General features: G+C 34.5%; 1 non-coding gene across 1 annotated transcript; it reads left to right on the plus strand.

Annotated features, from left to right (window-relative positions):
* Positions 1 to 366: 366 nt before the first annotated feature.
* Positions 367 to 473, plus strand: LOC124899802. Its single transcript, XR_007057366.1, has one exon. It is a non-coding gene; the product is annotated as a small nucleolar RNA R71 (small nucleolar RNA).
* Positions 474 to 8,425: the final 7,952 nt, after the last annotated feature.

The following is an 8,425-nucleotide window of genomic DNA, read 5'->3' on the forward strand; positions in this document are numbered from 1 at the left end:
TATTTAGTGACCACTAATATGATGAATCTTACTCCAATATGGGGTCTGTTGGAATGCATTTACTTGGACCTGAGGTTGGTTCACACCCAACTTGTTAAATTGTGTCATTATTTGATTTTGAAGAGTTGCCAACTAAGTGACCAAAGCTGTGAAACTGTATACTTCAATCATATTGGCAGGATTCTTCACTACACTTTTAGATATATCATTCCTCTATTCGAGATAATCGTATGCAATCTGATTCAGCAAAGTGTACAGCTTATTATAAGTTTTCCACAAATCCTGACCACCTACAGCTAAATCTAAAAAAAAATTATAGTATGGTCAAGAACTTCAAAAAAAGTATGAGGCAATACCACATTCATCTGATCATGGTGCAGGTAGACCCTAAGAAGAGATTTGAACCTCTTCCATGCATGATATAAGTTCTCATCTGCCTTCTTCTTAAAACCCAAAATCTTACTTCTGAACCTCACAGTCTTACAAGATAGAATAAATCAAATGAGGAACCTCACTGATCTCTAAAAGTTGAACAAATAGACATGTTTATCATAATGTGATAGGCATGTTACATGCCAACTGTAGAGGAATAACTGCACCAATTCTTTTTGATCTTGAATATGCCTCTAGCTTTCAGTTTGTAAATTTTTAGGTAACATTGGTTGCGAGTGGAATGGAACCAAGAACTTATCGCAATTCTAGCATACACGCAAGTGTACATAGCTGTGCAAGAAATAAAGTGGCCTTTAAAAGCTAAACATCGATCCCACAGAGGCTTGTTCTCAATAACAGTCTAATTCTAGAATTAGAAATGATATTAAATAAGTGCTAATTTTAACCAAGAAGTTTCATATATGAAAACTTAAAAGAAACAGTAAACAATACGATAATGTAAAGTGTTGGGGATAGTAATGGGGATAAATTTAGGTTTAAGGTACTTTGAACAATCTTACTAAGCTATACAATCTCATTGGTTTAGTTAATTATCTTTGTTGTTGATTCATGGGGTTGATAACATAATTAGAGAATGGTCACCCTCTAATCGTCTATTTAACTTAGTCCCACAACTACATCTTTGAGAGGGGATGTGAGAACTAAGTAAACGCATTTATATTTCATCCCATATATGAACAAAATAGGACAAATTAGGTATATTTCTATCCTAAACACAAATCCTAATGTTGATTTCTGTAAGTGTAGGATCCCACTCCATATATCCCACGATCTAATCTATTATTTCTTCTTCCGACTCATAATAGAAATATAGGTTTATACTAAGGGTCATGAATCTTTAGAATAGTAATAACTAGGATATAAAAAACAAAACATTATAATCAACCTGAATAAACTCAATTTAAAGCTTAGGCATTCATGTTCTTGGCCTCAACCATAGAAGATGGTGTTTAGTCACTCATGGTCTTACAACAAATCACAATGATGGAATTCATATGTAAAATCAAAGGTAAACTAAAGTAATGATTAAGAACCCTAATTTCAGCCTCCTCAAGTGTTTTTACAGATCCAAAACTTGTCAAAGGTGTGTACAACAAAATCTAAGTATCCTATTTATAATATGAGTGAATATGGTCGTTTTTGTGCCTTAGGCGTGTCACACCCATGTATCAGTGCATTTAGGTACATGGAACTCCTTTAATGAAGATGCATACAATTTCATCAATGCTTATTTTTATCTTGGATTGTGTCACTCCCTTATCTCAGAGGCTTGATAGCATGGCACACCCTAGTGCTCAGGAATTCTAGATTTTTCCATTTTTAGCCCCTTCATTTTCCTTTGATCTCATCACTTGGTGGGTGTCTTTCCAATATTATTTGACCTTGCTATGCTCTTAAAAAATTCTCATAACATCTCACATGGTCTTCTATAACATCAAAAACCATGAATTAGTACACACAACTCGATAGAATTCACTAAGATACACTAGAACAACACATTGCTCAAGCTAGTAGCATCAGTTTTCTCGTCTAAACTCTATGTGACTAATTTGAATCTGAACTTGTTTTGAACACTCCTTAAACACTATAAACATGTACTTTAACATATATATTCTTAATTATTACATTAACAAGTCACTAAGCACAGAATAAATCCACAAAACTAGGCTAAATGCATGTAGAAAATAACACTTAGGTGAATAAATCCACCTAAGATCAACATAATCGATCGGCTAAGTTAAATCATAATAAAATCTTAATAAGATTTGATAAAGTAAACTAAGTTAAGGATAAGGGGAAAACATGAAATAATTCTCTCGCAAATAGATAATTAATAACGAGGTAAATAAAGTTGAAAGAATACAATCTAACTGGGCCCCAATAAGAAAGAAGTCACAAACAAGAGAAAATAACCCAGTCGAGACCCTATAAGCCCGATGGATATAATTAAGAGAGAAATACTAAATCAATAATAATTATAAAGTAATTGAAAACCAAAACCATATCCATGAATCCCTTCCATACCCTAACTATCTGGCTTGGATTGGATTCTCTACATCATAAGTGAACAGCAAATGCCTGACTCAAATCAAACTGTTATAATATATATATATATATATGTATGTATATATATATATATATATATCAAGCTCAAATCAAGAATTTAGTATCATAAATCAATAGTACGTACCAGACTCGAATAGGTCTTTAAAGTAAGTATAAGGTGACAAGTCTAGTCAATAGTTGGAAAGATTTCTAAATTATCCTAAGGCTCAACAATATATACAAGGCGGCAAAAGAAGGCCTCCTAGGTCTACAAGGAGATAATTAGGATATTTGACTTGAAAGAGGCCAGTGGGCTCGCAACAAACCTTGAAAGTCCATACTAAGGCAATTTCTCTCTAAAACTAAACTAAAGCTTCCAAGGTCTACTACTAGGTGTTATATGAGTCTAAATAATCCTTGGGCTGTAATTTGACCCAAGGAAAAGAGGAATGGGTCAATTTTACTAAAATCGGCTCTATAACATGCTAAATATTCCAATTTTCACAAAACATGCAACCAAAAAGTAAATTCCAACTCAAATCTGGCATAATACTATAATAATACCATAAAAGCTTAATCTATGAGGAAAGTAAGACTAGCCTACTTGAACGCTGATGAAGCCCGAGAAAGTCCACTGAATCAAAAATTTTCCCTTTTGAGAAACCTCCTTGCAATGACACACTATATAAATAATGATCTATGCATTGATACGAGAATAGAAATACCCATATTACATATGAATTTTATAGGTCTAAATCCAATCTAAAAATCCCACTTGAGGCCTACTTGCAGAATCACAACTTTGAAACTGCCACAACACCCCTCTAAGATTAAGGTTCTTTTATCCTAAAAAGATGATGAAATCCAAGCATAAACACTCCCTAAAATCATCCCACAAGTTATCTAGGGATTTGAGTTCAACGTAGAGAATTAATCAAGAAATCAAAGGGAGCTTACAAAAAATTTGATGAGAAAACGATCCCAACAAACTCTCCAATTCACCCCGAACACTCAATAATCAAGATCCACAATTCCATAGCTCTCTAGGGTTTCAATAGAGATTGGAGTTGAAATAAATAAAGGAAAATAGGGTCCACAATATTTAATACTGGTAGGGGTCCCTTCATCAAGAATGCAATACTTAACCCGAATTACTCTTCGAGAATGCAAATATTAGCTCTTGAATGTGATGGCCTATAATCTTGATCTTTGCAAATGCATCCATGGTTCCACAATCTTAGAATGCCAATTCTTTGGCCTTTGAGAACACAACCAAGGACTCACGAATGAGAAGGCCATTTTTGGCATGCACTAGCAGATTTTTCCAAATGCCAGATCTGCGATCGAACCCTTGGGATTTGTTTGGAGTTGTCAATGCAAACAAAATATGATACCCTACCAAATTTAATATTCTAGACTCAAGAATGCAATCAGAATTTACATCCATGGTTGTTTTAATAAAATGCGGTTCCCAAGCCCAATGGTCATTTTTACCTAAATCCACCAAATAGCTCAAAATAAGTCTATAAGCCTCAAGACCCAAACCAAAGGCCCCCATAGCCAAAAATCAATGTTTTAGAGCTAATAGAACTGTTGAAATTGGCATGCAGGGATTTTAACCTAAAGTTTAAGCTTGATACACAATTTTCAACAATGAAAACTTTAAAATAGGGAACCAACTCGAAAAACTAAATAAACTACTCTGTAACTGAATTGTCAACTCCATCAAGTCATGAATAACTTAAGGAAACTATAGGAAACCTCTAAACAATGAAATAATATAAGAATTCAAAAATTAACCTAGAAGGTCATTATAATATCCACTACTAAAAGGACTTTAATCTATTAAAGTAAAGGATCAAGGTTTACCTAAAGGCTTGAATAGGTACGAGCGAATACTAGGCCTGCATCATACTCTTAATCTCCTAAGTAGCCTCATTGACTAGGCAATGTCTCTATTAAACCGTAATCACTAGAATTTCTCTAGAGCACAACCACCTCATCCCTGGAAAATATAAGAACTGGCTCCACAAAGATCAGCCTCTCATCCAACTGAACCGATTTATATCAAAATAGATGATACTCATTTGGGATATAATGTCGCAACATAGAAAATAGAAATTAGTGTGAAAAAAATTATGGGCAGAGCCAACTCATAAGCTACCGCTCCAACTATCCGAAGTATCTTAAATGGCCCAAACATACTTGGGGTTGAGCTTGCTACTCCTCCCAAAACTCATCAAGTCCTTCATCGGGGGTACTCCAAGGAAAACCTAGTCACCAACTCCAAACTTTAAGGCACAAATTCCACAATCTATATAGCTCTTCTGCCTACTCTGAGCTACCCTCAACCTATCCTGAATAACTTGAATCCTATCCAATGACTCATGAAGTAAGTCAGTACCACGGAGAGTAATCTAGGAGGTCTCAAATCAACCTATTAGAGATCATTAACACCTAACATATAATTCTTTAAATGGTGCCATTTCAATACTCAAATAGTAGCTATTATTATAGGCTAACTCTAGCGAGGCTAAGTGCTACTCCTACTAACCTCCAAAGTCCACAAAATATATGTGGAGCATATCCTCAAGAACCTGAATAGTTTGGTCTGACTGTCCATCAGTCTAACATTGAAAAGTGGAATTGAGGTCAACCTAAGTACCCAATTTCTCTTAAAAAGTCCTCTAGAAGATAGAAGTGAACATTGGAGCCTCTATCTAAAATAATAGATATAGGTACTCTATGCAGGTGAACTATCTTACAAATATAGATACAAGAGAACCTCTCAGCATAGAAATACATCTAAACTGAGAGAAAATAGGTCGATTTGGTCAATTGACATACAATGAACCAAATTTCGTTGGAACCACGAGAAGTGCGAGGTAAACCAGTAATAAAGTCTATAGTGATCCGCTTCCACTTCCACTTGAGAGTAAGGTTCTTTGATGCTCTGCCTTTACCTACTAACAACATAGGCAACGAGCTACAAATTCTGCTAAATCTTTTTTCATGCCACTCTATCAGTAATGTTGCCTCAAATCTCTATACAACTTAATTATATAGGGTGAATAGAATATCTAGAGTTCTGAGCCTCCCTCAATATCAATTAAATCAAGTCTCCAACCTCTAAAATGCAAATACGACAACATATCTCAAAATACCCTATGAATCCAGGATAGAACTCATACAATCACCCCTTAAAACCTGATCAAGGATGCCATAAAGTCTATTATCCTTAAATTGGCGACTCCAAATCTGCTCAACTAAGGTAGGCCTAGCTCAACACTAGCAAGGATCCTCATAGAGTGTGAAATATCAAGTCAAACTATCAAGTTGGATAAGGATTACATGTACCAAGCCAACGATTTCTCCAAAACTGAAATAAAAGCCAAGATAACCATACTAACCGCCTTTCAACTTAAGGCATCTACTACCATATTTGCCTTGCCCAAATGGTATAGAATAAAGATATCATAGTCTTTTAGAATCTCAATCCACTTATGTTGTCTTAAATTAAGCTCCTACTTGATCATAATGTACTGAAGATTATGATGGTTAAAATAGATCTCGCAACAAATAACATACTAGTAATCCCTCAAAATCTTGAGAAAAAATACTACTGCCACCACCTATAAATCATGTGTGGGTAATTGCACCCATAGACCTTTATCTTACTTGATGCGTAAGAAATAACTCAACTCTATTACATAAGAACACAATCAAAACTAACACTAGAAGCATCATAATATATGGTAAATCTCTAGCCCTTAACAGGAAGAGTTAAAATAGGAATTAAAGTAAGCAAGCCCTTGAGCCTTAGAAATATAAACTCACATAACTTGGACCACTAAATAGGACCTTCTTTCTAGTTAACCTAGTAATTGGCACTGCAATAGTATCAAAACTCTCAATGAACTGCCTATACTAACCTATAAAACCAATAAAGCTATGATTCAAGATGTAGGTTTGGCCCAATCAGAAAAACCTCAATCTTTATTATATTTAGCATAATCTCATTCATAGACACCACATGTCATTAGAATGTTATAGACTCAAGCCAAAACTTGCACTTTGAGAATTTAGGATAAAGACAATGATATCTCAAAGTCTAGAGCACAATCCTTAAATATTTCTCGTGCTTCTTCTTATTCCTCAAATCATAAGGATATCATAAATTAAAACAATCACATAAGAGTATAAATAGGTCCTCAAAACTTAGTTCATCAAATCCATGAATATGGATGAGGGATTGGTCAACTCAAAAGAAATCACCAAGAACTCATAGCGGCCAAAACGAGTCTTGAAGGTTGTCTTAAGGATGTCCTCATCTTAAATACTCAACTAATGGTGATTAGATCTCAAGTAAATCTTAGAGAACACAGCCTCCCCCTGAAGCTGGTCAAATAAGTTACCAATATGAGTCATAGGATACTAATTCTTTACTGTCACCTTATTAAGTTTCCTATAGTCAACACAACTATACATATAACCATCTTTCGTCTTCACAAACATGATGGGATCACTCCAAGATGGTACACTTAGCCTAATAAAACCCCTACCCAAAAGATCCTAAATTTGAAAATTCAGCTACTTATGCTCAGAAAGAGACATGTAGATATCAGTTGGGTGCCTAGTTAAGGTCTATAAAAAATCAAAATCATGCTTAGAAGATAGGCAAAGTATACATATAGGAAAAACATTGGGAAAATCACAAACTATAGGAATAGAATCAAGTAAAGAGCTCTCTGCACTAACATCACAAATATAACCAAGATAAGAATCATAACCCCATGATATAAGTCTCCTATCCTGATCATAAAAAATAATCTACATTGGCATATGTCTAATAGAATACTACCAAATAACTAGGGATATGCTAGGCATGGTTAAGGTAACGGTCTTATAAAAACAATCTAAGACTGCGTGATAAGGGGTTTACCAATCTATGTCAAAAATCATGATAAAGTCAACCATATCTAATACAATAAGATCAGATTGAGTATCTATTATATATTGTTTTAATGTTAATCAGCTGAACATAATGGACCAGGTCCCTGGGTCTTTATGAAAATATACATATATCACTATCCTGCATAGTTTTGTCTATTAGTGTAACAAACTATGCATATAAGCTATGTACCAGTCTGGACACCTAGACTAATTGAAATTCTACCCTAATCATTATCCAGCTAAATTGTCCTGAGTAATTGAAATTCTACCCTAATCATTATCCAGCTAAATAGAAAAGAATGCTCATCAATTCTATAGTTTTTACAATTTGGCTATTCAAAGATAAAACCAGCAAAAACTCAAATATTGCTCAAGATCCACGCTTTTGTGTGCTGAGAGCGTGTTTGTTATTGAGTCAAGTCTTGGCCTGTAACTAAATTACTTATCTTATAAGATTAATATTTTTCTTATGTTGTTAAAGTTCTTAAATAGAGTTACCTGAGTTGATATTAGTTAGAGTTAATCAATATTAAGAAGAGATCTTGATAGAGTTATCAAGGAGGGTTTGTAATAGAGTTGTTTTAACTAACGAATCCTAGAGTTAGGTTCCAATGGATTCTGTAATCATGAGTTTGATTACAGTAGATTCTTGAGTGCTTGTGAGGGAAAGCCGTGGTTTTTTCTCTCTTAAGAAAGGAGGTTTCCACATTAAACCTTTTGTTCTTTAATTTCCTGCAAAGTCTTATTTCCTTATCCTGCCACTATTTTATTGCATATGTCTAACTTTAAGGAACCTGGTCCCTTATAAGTATGGTGCACTCCCCACATTTCAAAAATTGATATCAAAGCCAGATCACTCTAAAAGGTTCATACCTAGAATGATTTATTGATCATTGATACTCCACATAATTTGAAAGAAGTGCAATCCACCACTAGACCACCTTGTTGCAATGGGAAGTACTTTGGTTGGTGG

The sequence above is a fragment of the Capsicum annuum genome, chromosome 6 (assembly GCF_002878395.1).
Source record: "Capsicum annuum cultivar UCD-10X-F1 chromosome 6, UCD10Xv1.1, whole genome shotgun sequence".
NCBI lineage: Eukaryota > Viridiplantae > Streptophyta > Magnoliopsida > Solanales > Solanaceae > Capsicum > Capsicum annuum.